Source organism: Triticum urartu, chromosome 7 (genome assembly GCF_003073215.2).
Source record: "Triticum urartu cultivar G1812 chromosome 7, Tu2.1, whole genome shotgun sequence".
Lineage (NCBI taxonomy): Eukaryota > Viridiplantae > Streptophyta > Magnoliopsida > Poales > Poaceae > Triticum > Triticum urartu.
The window spans coordinates 570,288,903-570,308,200 of record NC_053028.1 but is presented as its reverse complement, the minus strand read 5'-3'; positions in this window follow the sequence as shown (position 1 = coordinate 570,308,200).

Here is a 19,298-nt window from a genome sequence, read left to right as displayed (position 1 = left end):
GGCGGACTCCAGAGAGGCCGGCTCCCAGCAGTCGTCCCACGGTGCCCTCAAAGTCTGCACCCCCATTAAAGAAGACATGACAGGGTGAGGCAACAGTGTAGCCCACCCCCCCACGAATCCAGGAGCGGGTGTGGCCACAGTGCCTCGTACCAGCGGAGATCTTCGCCCGGCGCGACACTATTGCCACTCTGCCCTTGACGTCACTCCTGACAGGCGAAGCCCTGCTCCCACGACCGCCTATCAGTACGGCCCAAGGATGGCGGGCCCAACCTGTCAGCGAGAGCCCGGAAGACGGCGTGAGTCACACCAGTCAGACCCGAAGGAAGCCGGCCCCAGCAGCCGGCCCGGTGCTTCCTCAGGGCCCCACGCACCATTAACCAAATAAGATGCAGAGTGGCTACAGTGATCTCCCACCAGGCGGCGGGACTGTAGCCATGCCTCCCTCGACCGAGCATGCGTCATTAGCAACACGGCTACAGTAATCCACAGCCGGCAGGACCCGCGAGCGGCGGAGGCGGCCTGTCGGCTCCGTACCAGACCAGCCGGTGGGGCCCACCAGGTGGCGGGCCCCAGTAGTCGGCGGAGAAGCCGGCGACCAGAGAGACTGACAGCCGGGCCCTATGCCCGACCAGATTACCATTGTACCCCTTGGGGGTAGGCCTATAAACACCCCCCAGGGCACCCATGCAAAGGGTTCCCACTCGGTTAGGACTAGATTCATACCTAGGGGAGGAGAGAGCAAGCCTTTCCTTCTCCCACCTCTAGCATACAGCTCGAGGAGCACCATTGTACTCACTTGTGCCTTAGTGATCATGCGGAGACCCCGCAGAGCAGGACTAGGGGTGTTATGTCCTAGGAGAGCCCCAAACCTGGGTAAAGTTTGCTAGCCTACGTGTCTACGCTTCATCCCGCTTCCAGGCACCGGCGACGTTCTACTCGCTCCCACCATGATAAGCCATCCATTGGCATATGTCGCACCCAACCCCCGACATTTGGCGCCCACCGTGGGGCGAGGTGCACCGTCGTCCGGAGACCTGTCCTGGACGGGAACCCTTTTCCTCCCTGGCGAGCATAGCCAGCCCGGCACGCCAGACGGAGTATGTGCCGACGCGCTGCATGGCGCGGAGCTCGCCTGCGCGGCGAGCTGCCTCGCCAACCTTGTTGGTGAGGTTCACCTCTCCGATGAGCCGGCGTCCGATGCGGGCAATGACAGCCCCGAGAGCCGCCTCGTCAGCCTCCTCGATCAGCTCCACGTAGCCAGCGAGCCCGCTGCGGGATTTGGAATCCGTTGGCTCCACCGACCGACACTTGTCGACTCCGACACTGCGTCGCTTGACGTGTTCCCCACCAACGTGGTGGTCTACGACGAGCCGCCTCCTCACGAGGAGAGCAGCAAAAGCGCTGTCACAGAGGTGCTTGTCATCGGCTAAAGTGAGCACTCTGGCAGAGATGCTCATGAACCGCTCAACGCGGCACTACAAGACCTGACGGCGCCCATCCCAGAAGACGCTGACGCCGAGATGCTGGAAGCACGCCGCCTCCAGTTTGTCGAGGGCGCCAAGAAGCTGGCTAGCATGAGACGCCTGTCGGAAGCCTACCGGGGCTAGATGGAACGCGCTGTGGGCAGCACACCGGCTCCCACTGGGCCCAGCCACCTTGGCGCGGTCCAGCAGTGCGGCGTGGCCATCGCCAACCTGCTCGGTGCAGATCGCCTCGTCTACGCCACGCCCGCAGAGAATATCCGAGCTGCCCAGGTGGCAACAGAAGAACTAGACAAGTTCGAGGGCGAAGAGCGTCGCCAGATGCTGGAGCGCGTCCAACGGCTCCTCGATGCGGCTGCTGAGAAGCACGAGGCCGGTTGCCGCACTGAGGCGCCACACCGGCAAAACGACGATCCGCCTCCCCGACGAGACCAAGGCGTGACATCTCGGACGCCGACTGGTGACGTCCGCGGGAGAAGAGACAAGGAGCCGGCTGCCAGCCGCAGCCGGACTCGCGTCACCATTGAGCGCGACAAAGACGGCCGCCCAAGAGGAGTGGAACGACGGGATGACTGTCCGCCTCCTCCCCCTCGAAGGGAAAGGTGTGTCACCCTGCCGCCTGTTGATCACCCGACACTCGACGACCGCCTTGGCCGCCGAGAGGGAGTCGGAGAGAATGATGCCCGCCACCGGATCGACCGTCTCCACCGGTCCCTGGCGCTAGAAGAGGAAGATGAATTGGGCCCGCCCTGTTTCGGCCCCCGCATTCGAGACGAGCCCTTCCCCAAAGGGTTCACTCTCTCAAGAGACACGCCCAAATACACCGGCTCCGTGAAGCCGGAGGACTGGCTGGTCGACTACTCCACAACCGTCAGCATAGCAAACGGCAACAAGCGCGTTGCCGTGAAGTATGTTCCGCTCATGCTCCAGGGCACAGCCCGGACATGGCTGAACAGTCTGAAGCCCCGCAGCATCAACAACTGGGTCGACTTCACTAAAGCCTTCATCCGCAACTTCACCAGCACGTATAAGAGGCCGCCCAAACCTCGCCAGCTCTCCTTGTGCGTGCAAGGCCCCAACGAGTCGACCCGCGACTACCTCACGCGCTGGGCCGAGCTCCGCAACTCTTGCGAAGGCGTGCACGAGGTGCAGGCTATCGAGTACTTCACCGCTAGGTGCCGAGAGGGCACCCTCCTCAAGCACCGACTCCTCTGCGACGAGCCGGAGACCCTCGATGAGATGTTGATCATAGCAGATAAATATGCCACGGCCGACTCCTCCATGAAGGCAGAAATCCAAGTTGATGCGTCAGGCAAAGTAGCCCCTCCAGCTCCTCGAACCCCGGCTGGCGACACCAGTCGGCCCCAGCAACCAAGCGACAACAAGCGCAAGGCCATGCAGCCGGCTCCCACAAGCCGGCAGGTGGCGACAGTCGAAGACCAGCAGCCGAAGAGGCAGCCTCCGTCCAAGCGCCAGAAGGGCGGCAAGCCCAATTGGCTGCCGGCTTTCTCATATGAACAGACCTTGGACGCACCCTGTAAATTCCATAGTGGTGCGAAGCCGTCCAATCATACCACTCAGAAATGCCAATGGCTCACTAGGATCGCCAAGGGAGACGGCCTTCTGCCTCCTCCGCTTGCTGGGCAGCCGCCCCTCCCCCTCAGCAGCCGGTCGTTCGACCAGTCGGAGCCATACAAGACGAATACCCCGAAGAGCATGAAGCTTATGTCGTGTTCACTAGTGTGGCCGACGATAGGCACAGCAGACGACAACGACAGCAAGAAGTGAATGCAGTAGCATAAAAAACCCTCAAATTCATGCATTGGTCTGAGAAGCCCATCAATTGGAGCAGAGCCGACCACCCGAAGGTGATGCCCAATCCCGGCTCCTACGCCCTGGTTCTGGATGCCACCTTTGCCACTGATAGGAGAGCTGCTCGGTTTTCCCGAGTTCTGATAGATGGCGGCAACAGCATCAACATTCTGTACAAAGATACCATGGAGAAGTTGGGAATCAGACAATGGCAACTTCAGCTCAGTCGGACTATATTTCATGGCATAGTTCCTGGCCTTTCCTGCTCACCAATCGGCAAGATCCAAATAGATGTCCTCTTCGGAGACAAGGATCACTTCCAACGAGAGCCAGTCTGGTTCGAGGTGGTGGACCTCGAGAGCCCGTACCATGCACTACTTGGCCGACCGGCACTGGCCATGTTCATGCCGGTCCCCCACTACGCTTACCTCAAGATGAAAATGCCGAGTTCTAAGGGAATTTTGACCATAGCTAGGGACTACAAGAAGCCGTCCGCTTGTGCGGCTGAGAGCAGTCGGCTGGCCGAGTCCCTTGTGATCGCGGCCGAGAAGGGACTCCTTGACCGAGTTGTGGCAATGGCAGGCAAGCAGCCGGCCATGCCACCCCACCGCAAGGAGTCGGAAGCTGAGGGTTCATTCAAGCCGGCCGAGGAGACAAAGAAGATTCCCTTGGACACGGAGCACCCAGAGAAATATGCTGTCATAGGTGCAAACTTGACAGCAAATAGGAAGGCGAGCTCGTTGATTTTCTCCATGAGAATCGGGACATCTTTGCATGGTCACCTAAAGACATGCTGGGTATTCCAACGGATTTCGCCGAGCACAAGTTACATGTCCGATCTGATGCCAAGCCAGTTAGGCAGCTCTTGTGCCGCCTGTCAGAGGAGAAGAGAAGAGTCTTCGGAGAAGAGATAACCCAGCTGCTGGCAGCCGGCTTCATCATGGAAGTGTTCTTTCGAGAGTGGCTGGCCAACCTAGTCCTTGTGCTGAAGAAAAACAAGCAGTGGCGCATGTGTATTGATTACACCAGCCTCAACAAAGCCTGCCCCAAGGACCCGTTTGCTTTGTCGAAATTGACCAGGTGATAGACTCCACAGCCGGATGCGAGTTGTTGAGTTTCTTGGATGCATACTCAGGGTATCACCAGATCAAGCTGAACCCGGTCGACCGGCTGAAGACCGCCTTCATCATGCCATTTGGAGCCTTCTGCTACTTAACCATGACATTCGGCTTGAGGAATGCCGGCGCCACGTTTCAACGTTGCATGCAGAAGTGCCTCCTCAAATAACTCGACAAAAACGCCCATGTTTACGTGGACGATGTCGTGGTGAAGACGGAGAAGCATGGAACGCTGCTAGAAGACCTCAAGGAGACCTTTGAGAACCTGTGCCGATTTCAAATCAAGTTCAACCCGGAGAAATGCGTCTTCGGAGTACCAGCCGGCTAGCTTCTTGGCTTCCTGGTTTCAGAGCGTGGCATAGAGTGCAACCCTATGAAGATCAAGGCCATCGAGAGGATGGAAGTGCCCACCCGACTGCTCGACGTACAAAAGTTCACCGACTACTTGGCGTCCATCAGCCATTTCATCAGTCGGCTGGGAGAGAAGGCTCTCCCCCTGTACCAGCTCATGAAGAAGACCACTTTTTTCGAGTGGAACGACAATGCGGATGAAGCTTTTCTCCAGCTCAAGAAGATGTTGACTACTCCACCTATCCTGGTGGCTCCGACTCCTAAGGAACCCATTCTCCTCTACATCGCCGCCACCAGTCGGGTGGTCAGCACAGTCGTAGTGGAAGAACACAAGGAGGAAGGCAAGGCACTACCAGTCCAGAGACCGGTGTATTACTTGAGCGAAGTGTTGTCAACCTCCAACCAAAACTACCCCACTATCAGAAGATGTGCTACGGCGTGCACTTTGCCGCCAAAAAATTGAAGTCGTACTTTCAAGAGCACCCAATCACTGTTATCTGCACTGCTCCGCTCGCCGAGATCACTAGAAGCCGAGATGCCTCCAGCCGAGTGGCCACATGGGCCATAGATTTGGCCCCCTACACCATCTACCACCAGCCTTGCACCGCCATCAAGTCACAGGCGCTGGCCGACTTCCTCGTCGATTGGGCCAAGACCCAGTACCTGCCACCGGCGCCAGACTCCACCCATTGGTGGATGCACTTTGATGGTTCCAATATGCGCACCGGTTTGGGAGCCGGCATCGTCCTCACCTCTCCCAAAGGCGACAAGCTCAGATATGTGCTGCAAATCCATTTTGCTGCTTCCAACAACGTCGCTGAATATGAGGCATTCATTCACGGGCTCCGGCTTGCCAAAGAACTCAGCATTCGCCGGATCCTGTGCTATGGTGACTCCGACTTGGTGGTCCAGCAGTCGTCAGGCGACTGGGACGCCATGGATGCAAACATGGCAAGCTACTGTTTCCTCGTATAGCAACTCAGTGGGTATTTTGATGGGCGCGAGTTTCTCCATGTGCCAAGAAACGACAATGAGCAAGCAGACGCCTTGGCGCGAATCGGCTCCACCCGTCAAGCAATACCAACCGGCGTCGCCCTACAACGCCTCCTCAAGCCGTCTGTCAAGCCATCGCCAGAGTTGGATTATATCTTCGTGCCGGCTCCTCCTGAAGCAGTTGGATCCGACTCAAGAGCTCCAGCAGTCGGCACGGGAATTCTGGCAGGCGGACTGGGGACCGCAGAAGTCGCACCCGTCCCAGGGACTTCAGAGCCCAGCCCGGGGACTGCAGCGGTCAGCCCGGGGACTTCAGAGCCCGGCCCAGGGACTGCGGCAGTCGGTCCGGAGACTTCATCGATCCAGCAAGCGGTAGCCGACTCCAACCCGCCGGCTCCCGGCCCAACCACCCTCGTCCAAGTTGCAGTCCTGACAGTTGAAGAAATCGCAGCACCTTCATGGGCCCAGCCCATCCTCCACTTCCTGGTAAACAAAGAGTTGCTGACTGATGAGATCTCGGCCAGGCAAGTGCAACGCTGGGCAGCAGCATACACCATAGTTAACAGAGAGCTAGTGAGGCGCAGTGTCACCGGTGTCTACTAGCGCTGCGTCGAGCCGGAGCAAGGCCAAGCAATCCTCAAAGACATCCATCAAGGCGAATGCGGCCACCATGCGGCTTCAAGAGCACCTGTCGCCAAGGCTTTCCACCATGGTTTTTTCTGGCCAACTGCCCTGGAAGACGCCAAGAGTTTGGTCCAGAAATGCAAAGGGTGCCAGAAGTTTAGTACAAAGCCTCATCAGCTGGCTTCTACACTCAAGACTATTCCCATAGCCTGGCCCTTTGCCGTCTGGGGCCTGGATATGGTGGGACCATTCAAGACAGCAAGAGGTGGCTTGACTCATCTGCTTGTCGCGGTGGACAAGTTCACCAAGTGGATAGAAGCAAAGCCAATCAAAAAGTGGAATGGTCCGACTGCCGTGACTTTCATCTCCGACATCACCGTCCGGTACGGCATACTGCACATCATCATCACCGACAACGGCACGAACTTCGCCAAAGGTGCCTTGGCCCGTTTCTGTGCGAGCAGGGCATCCGACTGGACCTAGAGTCCGTTGCTCATCTACAGTCAAACGGCCAGGTGGAGCGAGCAAACGGCCTTATTTTGTCCGGCATCAAGCCCCGACTGGTCGAGCCTTTGGAACGGTCGGCTGGCTGCTAGCTCGACGAACTGTCGGCCATCCTTTGGAGTCTGCGCACAACTCCGAACAAGTCAAACGGCTTCACGCCCTTCTTCCTCGTCTACGGTGCCGAAGCCGTCATCCCAAAGGACATAGAATTTGACTCCCCTCGAGTCACCATGTACCCCGAGGAGGAGGCGGAAGAAGCTCGTCAAGACGGCGTCGATCTGCTGGAAGAGGGCCGGCTGCTGGCACTCAACCAGTCCGGCATCTACCAGCAGAGCCTGCACCGGTACTACAACCAGAAGGTCAAGCCAAGATCTTTCCAAGAAGGAGACCTTGTGCTCCGGCTAATCCAGTGAACAGCCGGCCAGCACAAGCTCTGAGCGCCTTGGGAAGGCCCCTTCATCATCAGCAAAGTTTTGGGAAATGACTCCTACTACCTGATCGACGCTCATAAGCCTCGAGCACGCAAGAGGAACAACTCTGGCAAGGAGACGGAGCGGCCATGGAATGCAAATCTCCTTCGAAGATTTTACAGTTGATGTAGTATGTACCATGCTACCTTTTGTATTAAAGTACGAAGACTCCGGGACCCCTGAGAAGAGCTCGGGGACTGCCCTCTTTCATCTATATGATAAGAATTATGCCTATGAGTACGTCATTTTCTTCTTGCCGCTCGGCACCGGGTCTGACTAGTCGGCTCGGGGACTTGCCCCCTTGTACTATGAAGTTCTTCCTGCAGCCGGACAAGTAATGCGTGGCACCTAAGCCGTCTCCTACCAGAAGTCGCAGCTCGCAGAGTGACTGTTTGGTGGGCAGGAGCAAGGCAGAAAGGGTGTCCACATGAAAAATGGCTAAGGACACAAAGCACGTGCATAGTCCAAGCCGACTTTTCGCCTCACCAATCGGTTGCCGAACAGCCGGACTGCCGGCTTCTACCTAACTTGCTAGAATGCTCTAAAAACGGCTAAGTACTTGCCTTCCCGGAAGTACCTAAGTACTTGACCCAGCCACAGCCCGCAGAGCGGCTGTTCGGCTCGCAAGACGGCAACCAGGGGAAGGCGGCAAAGGAAAAGCCAAAGAGCAGCAAGCAAGAAAAAATAGAACTTAGAAAAATATTTACATAACAAAGGCCCTTGGTCGATCTTCAAAACATAAGTTTAGGATACACCCCGCGGGTGGAATTATGCGAAATTAACAAGTTCATCGAGATTGGTAGACAGGTAAAGCAAAGATAAACTAGCGGCCTAGGAAGCAGCAGAAAGGTTTGGTGGATTGGAGGAATTGGCGACGCCGGTTGGTGGAGAGGCCGGGTGGTCAGTCTCCGCTTGGTCGCCTCTGAAAGCAGCCGGCTTGGTTGGGCGTGGCTCGTTGCTTGAGGCACAATCGAGCTGGGGCTGGCCGCCCGCTCCGACTTCTGGCGCCTCCTCTTCGCCTTCTTCCTCCGCCTTGCCCTCTTCCTCGCCGCTGGAGTCAATCACCTTCGCCGAGTCCTCGTCGTCTTCCGGGTTCAGCCCGAACCATTCTAGCGGCGCCTCGGTGCCATCCTCAACCCGCTCCGGGACGAAGATACTGGTGTCAGTGTACTCGGCGATTGACGCCGCGCTCTTGACGAGCTCATCTTCCACGACCGCCAGTTCCTCCTGAGCCTCCAGCTGGAACATGGCTAGCTGGGCTAAGCTTAGCACAGGATACCACGCCTTAACAAACTCCAAGGCCCGGCGTGCTCCAGCCCGGGCCGAGGAGCCCTTCCAGGCCTCAAGATGGTCGGCCGCCACCTCCATCCAGTCGGCAGTCCGACTGGGAGTACGCGGTGCCGGCATGTCGGGCCACAGGGTGGTGATCGCCTGGGCGCTGACACACTAAAGCCGACGCAGCATCCGGTGGGCCCACCGAAGACGGGCCTCGATGCTCAGGATCTGCTTGTTAAGGGTCCGGGGGGCATTGGCATCGATCTGTGCACCGTCCACCCTCTGTCCTTCACGATCAGCTTCAATGGCCTGGTTGGCGGCGTCCGAGTAGCCAGGGCAGAAGTCTGCCAAAACAGAAAGCAAAAAGCCCAAGTTAAAAACAAGAAGCCGGCTCAACCAACAAGCCGGCAGTTCAAAGAAGGAAAAAGAGGGAAGCTCACCATCGACTATGTCCTCGATCGCGTGAAAGCCAGATGTCAGCATCGCCTCCTTGTCGGTCCAGGCGGAACGCTCGATCGCAAACTCAGCAAGGAGTCTGGTCTCCTTGTCCTCTGTCTCATCCTGGGCCTTCTTGAGGAGCTCCTTCTGTTCCGCGAGTTGCGCGACAAGTCGGTCGCGCTCTTCCGCCATCTTGCCGTAGTCCACCTCCTTGGCACAAAGCGCGGCGTTGGCTTCGCCCAGTTGCGGTTGAAGGGTGGCGTTGGCCTCTGCAAAAAGCAGAAAAAGAAAGAGACGACAACAGTCAGCAAAGAAGATGAAGTTGCTAGGAAGATCCGGCCCGAATGCTCAGTAGTCGGCCTGAATCTCGGGGACTGCAACCCGCGGGTGCGCTAGCGCACCCTCGCAGAGAAAGGAGACTTACTCCGGCTCTCCGACAAGTCGGCAGCACGTTGATCCGACTCCAGGACCTTGCATTTGAAGGCGGCCGCACGGAGGTTATGATAATCCTGCAACAAAGATATTTAGTACTCAGAGCTCGCCAATTAGAGTTCTGAGCCGCCTGCTCAGCAGCCGGCCCGAAACTCGGGGACTACACCCAGTGGGTGCGCCAGCGCGCCCCCATGAAGAAGTACAAGAATCAAGAGCAAAGAAGCAAGAAGTGTACCCAGATGGTCTCTCGCGACTCCAGGAAAGTCTTATTGCAGAGCTTGAGAGCGTTGGCCTCGGCGCAGAGTTTTGCTTGAACGTCCAGAATCGCCTAGTTCAGAGGGCCCATTCCGCCTCCCCGCACCCACCCAGCGGGCGTGGCGCTGGTCACCTCGGTATCCGGAATCGAGGAGCTTGCGGTGCCGGCCTCCAGCGGGCGTGGCGCCGATGCCGCCTTCGCAAGCCAGCGGCGTAGGGGTGTGTGGACCCCGGGAGTCGGGCCCGTCACCATCTCGTTCCCGGCTGGTGGTGCTGGCGGGTCGACCGGCCGCTTGTCTAGTGCCTCCTTAGAAGGAGGTGGCGGGGGCATGATGACATCTGGCATGGCGACGTCGCCACCATCCCTTTCCATAGTAGGGTGCTCGCCGCCGGCTTCCCCAGTCTGCGCCACGAACTCCGGTGGTGGCGGCGTAGAGTTCACAGGGACAACAAACACCGCAGACTGGCGATGCATGGCTTCTTTAGCACGCTTCTTCGCCGCGTCGGCAGCCTCGGCCTCCGCCAGCTTCTTCAAGGCGGCGGCCTCCGCCTTGTTAGCTTCCGCCTTCTTCAGGCGGGCGGATTCCCGCTCCTCACGCGCCTCCCGCGCGTTCCGCTCTGTCGCCTCCCGGAGGTCGGCGGCCGGATCGGTCCGCCGGGTGGTGGTGGAGGTCTTCGCTGACCTCTCGATGGAGCCGGCGGCCGACTTCTCGAGAGAGAGCGGAGCCCTAAAATCAAGAAAATAAAGCAAAGTAATTTCAGAAATAGTCAATGAGAAGGAAAGCACAAAGGAAAGAAACTTACGCCGACACCATAGGGGGCGCCTTGGGGAGCTTCTGGTACATGGCCGCCTTCGCCGCGGCCTCCTTCTACTTGGTCGCGGCGTTCGGATTCTTGGGCTTCTTCGGCGCGCTGCCGAACAAGGCGGCGCCTTGCTTACGCTTGCGCGCGCCGCCTCGAGTAGTCGGCTCGCCGGAGGGGCCCGCATCCGCCTTGCCAGCGCCTCATGCGGAGCACGGCTCTTCTTCGTCTTCATCATCATCAGGCCAGGACTCGATGCCAACTTCTTCGGAGCCGACTGCTTCGTAGACACCGCCCGTCGTGGTGTCCTCCAAGGCGGCCGCCCCTATGTCGGGGTCATCCACATCGCTCACCGCCCGGTCCGGCTGGTAGTCACCACCCGCCCCTACGAGGGCGGCCGTCATGTTCGACATGTAGATCTATTTCAGACAATGGAAGGCCGGCTGATCAAGATCAAATTCAATACTAGGGCCAGTATCAGAGAGAGAGAGAATCGGCAAACTTACCGCAGGCGACGGGTCGGCGCGGGAATATGGCCGCTTGCCGAAACTCCAAGACCCCTCCAGCCTGAGGCCGGAGATCTCGTTCACCAAGTTCGCGACTTCGGTAGCCAGAATCTCCTTGGTGCTCAGCCGGCACGGGTCGTGGTGCCCGCTCATCCGGCTGATCAGGTGCGGCCGGCGTTGGAGCGGGAGAAACTGGCGCTCGACGAAGGCGACCATCAAGTCAGACGCCCTGAGGCCTTCAGTGTTGATCAGCTCCTGGAGCCGTTGGATGGCGGCGGCGCCGTCTGCTGACACCGGCTTCGGCTTGTAGCCCCAGCTAGCCCGGGGCTCGGCAGGCGGGCCGGCTTCCTATGCCGGCAGGTTGAGGAAGTCGGTAGCCGGGTCTACGTTCTCCACGTAGAAGTACGATTGCTGCCACATCTTGACCGACTGCGGCAGCTTGATGATGGGGAAGATGTTTTGCGGCGACGGTCGGCGGACTGCAACGAAGGCACCGCACTGGGCAGCCACCTCCCGGACGGAGGTGCCCAGTTTGGTGTAGAAGAAGGCTCCCCACAGCTCGATGGTGGGGAGAACACCGAGGTATCCTTCGCACATCTTGACGAAGGCGGCCAGGAGCATCACGGTGTTGGGCTTGATGTGATGAGGCTGAAGGTGGTAGAAGTCGAGGAATGAGCGGAGGAAGTCGCTCGCCGGCAGGCCGAAGCCCCGGATGAAGTGCGAGCGGAAGACGACCCGCTCGCTCTCACCCAGTGCCGGCGAGATCTCTCCCTCCGGCGGCACGCGCGCCTTCACCTGATCTGCGCCGGGGAGACTCCGCGTCTCGTGGAGGAAGGTTATGTGATCCTCGTTGACGTTAGATCCGTCCCAGTCCCCTCCTCGCTCGCGCGCCATGGAGAGCTCGACGAAAAAAGGCGCGGCGAGGGAGCTGAGAGTGGGCGGAGCAAGGAGGCTCGGGCGAACGGGCTCGACGGAGACAAACCGCAGCAGAGCTCCGGCATAGCTCGGGGGGCGCTGCGGCGAAAGGAAGAAGAAGGAGGCAGGGGCGTGGTAGAGAGGCGCGCGAGCCCTGCCGCTCCCTCTCCTCCCCTACTTATAGCCTGCGGGCTATGAAGCCGAGGGGGTGGGTGTGGGATCATGGGATCAACTGTGCCCACGATCCAACGTCCCCACCTTTATCGTGTAAAGTTACTGCGCGCAGTAACTCCATGGGCGAGCGAAACCGCCCGCCTCGGCCGCAGTGGAACCGCTCGCGTGCCGAGGCCCGGTAGTGGTGGGCCCGGCCTGCCGAGGCGTCCCATCGCGTGCGTGGGCTCACAGGCTGGCCCGGCCGGCTGGCACCACATGGCGTGCCCATGACAGGCGGCTGATCGAGAAGCTTAGCCTGCATGCCATCTGGTTCCCACCGATGCATTCGAAATTCCAGGAAGATCCGACTGGACGTATCCGACTCCCGCCAACCGGCTTCCCGGGAGTCAGACGAGGTTTCTTTCAGAGCACCCGGAGGAGGAAACTGTCGAGGCTCCTTGGCGCGTCAACCGTGGTGCCTCACCAGCTTCGGGGACTACTGTCGGAGCAATGGGTCACGGGTAGCCTAACCCGAGTCCCGGAACCTTTCAAGACATCGGGCCGGCTGCGCCCCTCAAGGCGTCGAGATGAAGCGCCGCCTTCTGGTGGCCGGCTGGCTGGACGGCCGACTGCTAGAAGGCGGCCATGCTTAGGAAGGCGGCTCCAAGACAGGCCGACTCTTGGTAGGTAGCCTCCAGAGAGGCCAGCTCCTAGCAGTCAGCCCACAGTGCCCTCAAAGTCTGCATCCCCATTAAAGAAGACATGACAGGGTGAGGCAACAGTGTAGCCCATCCCCCCCCCACGAATCCAGGAGCGGGCGTGACCACTGTGCCTCGTACCAGCGGAGATCTCCGCCCGACGCGGCACTGTTTCCTCTCCGCCCTTGACGTCACTCCAGACAGGCGAAGCCCTGCTCCCACGACCATCTGTCGGTACGGCCCAAGGATGGCGGGCCCTACTGGTCAGCGAGAGTGGCTACAGTGATCTCCCACTAGGCGGCAGGACTGTAGCCATGCCTCCCCCGACCGAGCACGCATCATTAGCAACACAGATACAGTAATCCACAACCGACAGGACCTGCGAGCGGCGGAGGCGGCCTGGCGGCTCCGTACCAGACTAGCCGATGGGGCCCACCAGGCGGCGGGCCCCAGCAGTCGGCGGAGAAGCCGACAGCCAGAGAGACTAACAGCCGGGCCCTATGCCCAGCTGGATTACCATCGTACCCCTGGGGGCTAGGCCTATATAAACCCCCCAGGGCACCCATGCAAAGGGTTCCCACTCGATTAGGACTAGATTCATACCTAGGGGAGGAGAGAGCAAGCCTTGCCTTCTCCCACCTCTAGCATACAGCTCGAGGAGCACCATAGTACTCACTTGTGCCTTAGTGATCATGCGGAGACCCCACAGAGCAGGACTAGGGGTGTTATCTCCTAGGAGAGCCCCGAACCTGGGTAAAGTTCGCCGGCGTACGTGTCTACGCCTCATCCCGCTTCCAGGCACCGGCGACGTTCTACTTGTTCCCACCATGATAATCCATCCATTGGCATATGTCGCACCGAATCCCCGACACCACCAGAAACGTTCCTTCAAATCCAAATACATCTTGGTGTTTCCGGGGTGTATCGAGTATGGTGAGTCATGAGCCTCCTGAAGTATTAACTTCCTGATCTCTGTGTTATTGGGCACATAAACACGGTACTCAAACCATGCATAAGGTGTCGTGCTCATCCTCACGAAAACCTTTGGCCTTTCCTTCGCCCATTCTCTCTTTTATCTCGGCAATCTCTTTGTCCTCCTTCTGAGCTTCTCGAATCTTTCCTAACAATGTAGACTGAACCTCCATTGTTGCAACAAAACCTCTAGGAACAATCTCCAATCGAATTTCCCTGAGATCCTCTGCTAACTCCTTTGGAAATCCCGTGCTCACTAGGGTATTAGCATAACTCTTCCGACTCAAAGCGTCGGCTACGACATTGGCCTTGCCTGGATGATAGTGAAGCTTCATGTCATAATCCTTTATAAGCTCTAACCATCTTCTCTGCCTAAGGTTCAGCTCCTTTTGTGTGAAAATGTACTTCAAACTCTTATGATCCGTGTACACATCACAACGGTTTCCAATAAGGTAATGTCTCCAAGCCTTCAACGCATGCACTACGGTAGCCAACTCCAAATCATGCGTGGCATAATTCAACTCGTGCGGTTTTAGTTGTCGTGAGGCATACGAAACAACTCTTCCGTCCTGCATAAGCACACTTCCAAGTCCTAGGCGAGAGGCATCGCAATACACTTGAAACTCCTTGCATATATCCGGCAGAATCAGCACTGGGGCTGTGGTCAAACGTTTCTTTAACTCCTGAAAACTCGCCTCACATTCTTCCGTCCATTTAAACTTTATCCTTTTTTAGTAACTCCGTCATTGGCTTCACAATTTTGGAAAAATTCTCAATGAATCTCCGATAGTATCCTGCGAGTCCATGAAAACTGCGGATCTCGCTAACTGAAGTGGGTGCCAACCATTCAGTGACTGACTGAACCTTGGTGGGATCTACTGCTACACCTTCTCCTGATATAACATGTCCAAGGAATCCGACTTCCTTCAACCAAAACTCACATTTGCTGAACTTGGCATACAACTGGTGTTCCCTAAGTTTCTCGAGAACTAAATGCAAATGCTCTTCGTGCTCTTCGTCATTCTTCGAGTATACCATTATATCATCAATGAACACCACAACAAACTTATCCAAATATTCCATGAACACCTTGTTCACCATGCTCATGAAATAGGCAGGGGCGTTAGTCAGTCCAAATGACATGACCGTATATTCATACAACCCGTACCGTGTGGTGAATGCTGTCTTTGGTATGTCCTTCTCTCGTATCTTCAGCTGGTGATATCCAGATCGCAGATCGATCTTTGAAAACACCTTGTCTCCTTGCAGCTGGTCAAACAAATCATTGATCATCGGCAGTGGGTATTTGTTCTTGATCGTCACCTCATTTAACGCACGATAATCAACAACCATTCTTAGAGACTTATCCTTCTTCTCGACCAAAAGCACTGGGGCTCCCCATGGTGAGGAACTCCGTTGAATGTAACCTTTCTCCAATAAATCCTTGATCTGCTTCTTAATCTCCTCCTGATCATTTGCGGGCATCCGGTATGGTCTCTTTGATATTGGCCCGGTGCCTTGCAATATTTCTATCAAAAACTCAATGTCTCGATCCGGTGGCATGCCTGGTAATTCCTCTGGAAAAATATCTGGGTAATCCTTCAGTACATGCACTTCCTCCTGAACAACTCCCATGAGGATATTCATTTGGCTACTCCTTGGTGCATGCCTAGATACATACTTAATCCTTTTCCCTCAGGGGTGGTGAGACAAATTGACTTACTAACACAGTCAATGCTTCCTCCATACTTTGACATCCAGTCCATGCCTAATATCACATCCAATCCTTGTGACCCCAAGATTATTAGGTCGGACGGAAAAACATGGCTACCAATGGTTAAGGGTATCTGGTCGCACCATCGACTAGCCATATACTCTGCTCCAGGTGAAATCACTAACAGATGGGTCCTAAGGGTTTGGGTTGGTAGTTTAAACTTATCCACGAATTCCATTGATATGTATGAATGCGATGCACCAGTATCAAAAAGAACAAGGGTGGTAAAAGACTTAACCAAAAACTTACCAAAAACTGCGTCTGGCTTCTCTTCAACCTCCTCCACGTTAACGTGGTTCACTTGTCCTTTGTTGAATGGATTGGGCTTCTTTCCAGCGCTCCCATTGCCATTTCCATTCTTCGCTTCAGGGTACTCCGTGGCATAGTGTCCAGTCTTCCCACACTTGAAACAACTAATGTGGCTTAGGTCTCTCTTGGCGGGTGAGGTTGGATTGGAACGGTTCTGATTGTTGCTTGCTCCATTCCCAATCTGATTATGGTTACTTCCTCCATTGTGGGTGTGGCCTCCATGGTTATGAACAAGTCCTCTTGAGTTCGGGGTTAGATGAGGCTTCTGCTGAGCTCCTGAATTATACCTTCCTTGTCCATACTTCCTCTTACAGCTCTCAATCTGCTGCTGCTTCCCTTCAATCATAAGAGCTTTATCTACCAACTCCTGGTAGTTGTTGAATGTTGCCACCATCAACTGCATGCTCATTTCATCATTCAGCCCTTCCATCAACTTCTCCTTCTTTGCGGCATCTGTGGCCACATCGTCAGGGGCATAGCGAGATAACTTGCTAAACTCATCCGCGTACTGAGCCACAGTACAGTTCCCCTGGCGTAAGTTGCGAAACTCACGCTTATTCATACTCATAGCTCCAGTTGAGACATGGGCTGTACGGAAAGCTTGTTGAAACTGGTCCCATGTAACAGTGGCTATAGGGTAGGTGACAGTCTAATTCTCCCACCATGAGGCTGCTGGTCCATCCAACTGATGTGCGGCAAAACGCACCTTCTCAGCATCTATACATCCTGCAGTGGTTAACTCCCTTCCAATCCTGCGGAGCCAATCATATGCCACTATCGGCTCGGTTCTACTAGAAAACACCAGCGGCTGCAACCTAAGAAAAGGGCTAAGTTATCAACTGGTGCTGGTGGCGGTGGATTGTTGTTGTTGTTGCCTTGGTTCTGAACTAACAACTGCATCAGGTATTCTGCTGCTGGATCAACTAAGTGAGCTCCGGTGGGAAAGTAAATCCGGGGTCACGTCTCGGAGGCATCTGATGGGTTTAGAGGGGAGAGATTAGAATAGAATGAGGTCTAATGAGAAAACACTACCCATATGCACATGAGACAAACACAATCATTTCACTCACTCAATCAATCAAGGGCATACAATTGATCTAACTATCGTTACAAAAGTGCTCGGACTATACTATATACATACTGGAATACTACTACTGATGTGGTGGTCTACTAAAAATATTCCTCAGTTGAAGACTCCATGATGTCTGCTCCAGCTTCGTCTTCATAGTCATCATCGCTATCGTCGGGCTTCGTGTCAGTGTCGTCGATGATGATGTAGTCCTCCGGGCGAATCTCCTTGGGTTCTTCGTCTTCTCCTCCTGGTGTGGGGTCTCCCATGAATACTCCTAGCTTCCTTTCCAGATCGTCATTCTTCTCCACTAGTACGACAATTTCCTCCTCATAATCTTCACGTGTAGCCTTAAGTTCTTCCTCTAGTTCCGTGATCCTAGTCATTGCCTTCTTCAGATCTATCATTCCTACGCACATCTGGTTCTCCTGGCGACGAATGTGCTGGTTTAACTCCTGGATGAAGGCTGCAATTGATCTATCCTTCCTGGTGCTGATCATCTCCCATTGCTCATCTCGGCGCCCACAAATCTGATAGATAGTATCCTTAAGCTCCTTATGGTAAACTTCTCCAATGCTTCCCATCGTGATTTGAGCCTCCATACTCTTTCCTAGACTCTAGGTTGGTGCATCGAAGGAAAACTCTATGGGCTTAGTGACTGGCGTGAATGTCCTTCCTGGAACTTGAACTTGAATCATCCATCGCTCCTCTTCTGGTAAAGTGGCGTTGTTAGTCCCGGTGAAGCATGGTATTCCAATGTTCAGGTACCTAGTGACTTCCTTCATGTGTCGTCCTAAAGGTGCTTCTTCATCCGGTTGTGCAAACTTGTTCCTTGCGCCCACCATCCTAAAGAGTAGAAAATGGAGAGGAGTCAGAAATGAGAAGAGAATAGTGATCTAGGGCTTTAGCTTAGTGGTCATGTCCTACACTCAACGTGTGCTCTAATACCATCTTGTAGCGACCCGACCTCAAACGGCCAAGTCTCTGTGCTTCAGTGTCATCCCTGGATCGGTAATGCTGACACACACAGTACTCGAAGGATTTATAATAGAGTAGCAATCACACACTTATTACATCAAATGTCTCAAAAGAGAATTTATTACAATAAATATGGCTTAAGGCCATCTAATACGATAACAGCGGAAGGCTTGGAAGATAAAGTGAGTCCATCAACTCCAACGGCATAGCTGAGCTGCACGGCAACGACCTAATGAACCTTACTCCTCGTCTGAAAAGTTTGCAACATAATACGTTGCAGCCCGAGAATGGGTCAGCACATGGAATATGCTGGCAAAATAACACAGTAGAGCAAGAACAGAATAATGCTATCACTACATGCATATTTGGCTGGTGGAAAGCTCTATGGTTATAGTTTTTGCGAAAAGCCAATTTTTCCCTACAACAAAGGAATAGATTTTATTTAACTATCATGGTAGTTGAAACATCATTGAGAAGGTTCCTCCAACTCAATCCCAATTAAAGTAATTAACAACCCAACAATATTATTTAGTAGTGATGAGATACTTAGGATACTCCAAGTACTAGATACTCAAGATGTCCATAACCGGGGACACGGCTAACCATGATTAGTTTATACACTCTGCAGAGGTTTGCGCACTTTTCCCCACAAGACTCGATCTCCTCCGTTGGATTTCTCGCACTACATGGTGTTTGAGAAACGGATGACCAAGACACAGTCTTTCAGAAGCATTAACCCCTTACTCCCGGCAGACCATACCAACCTACATCCCTCTACCTGCTGATCCACCTCTTCAGGAGCTTCACGCAACTTACTCAACTATGCTAGAGTGCATAATAGCTTGTGGCTGCACACGGAAGTTTCTAGCATGAAAATATCTTAGTTCCCTTTGAGCTTGGGTGGCGGACCATAGGATTATCACACGGGTACTCCGGGATATCCTAGGACAACACTGGATTCCCCAGGTGCCCAACAAACAATCCACCCAGTTGTGTATTCAAGTTGCCACCTTAAGTTGAACCATTAATTAACAATCCCACATCTGTCATGGATTTCACTCACCCAAACCACGTCTACGAGCATAGCATAGCAATATAAGCAATACGTAGAAGTAACTCCCATGGTTTGAATATAACAGGGCAATAGATTCTACCTCATCAACTACATCCCAATCCACATGTTAATCACATCCTAATCATGCAATGTTTGAGGATTGGAACTAATGCATAAAAACTGGGTGATAAAGGGGTATGATCAAAGTGTTACTTGCCTTGCTGATGATTCACGAAACCTAGGGACTCCTAGTAGCACGCTTCGCACTCCGGGTGTTCTATTGCAAACAAACAATAGCATACATAAGGAATCAAGC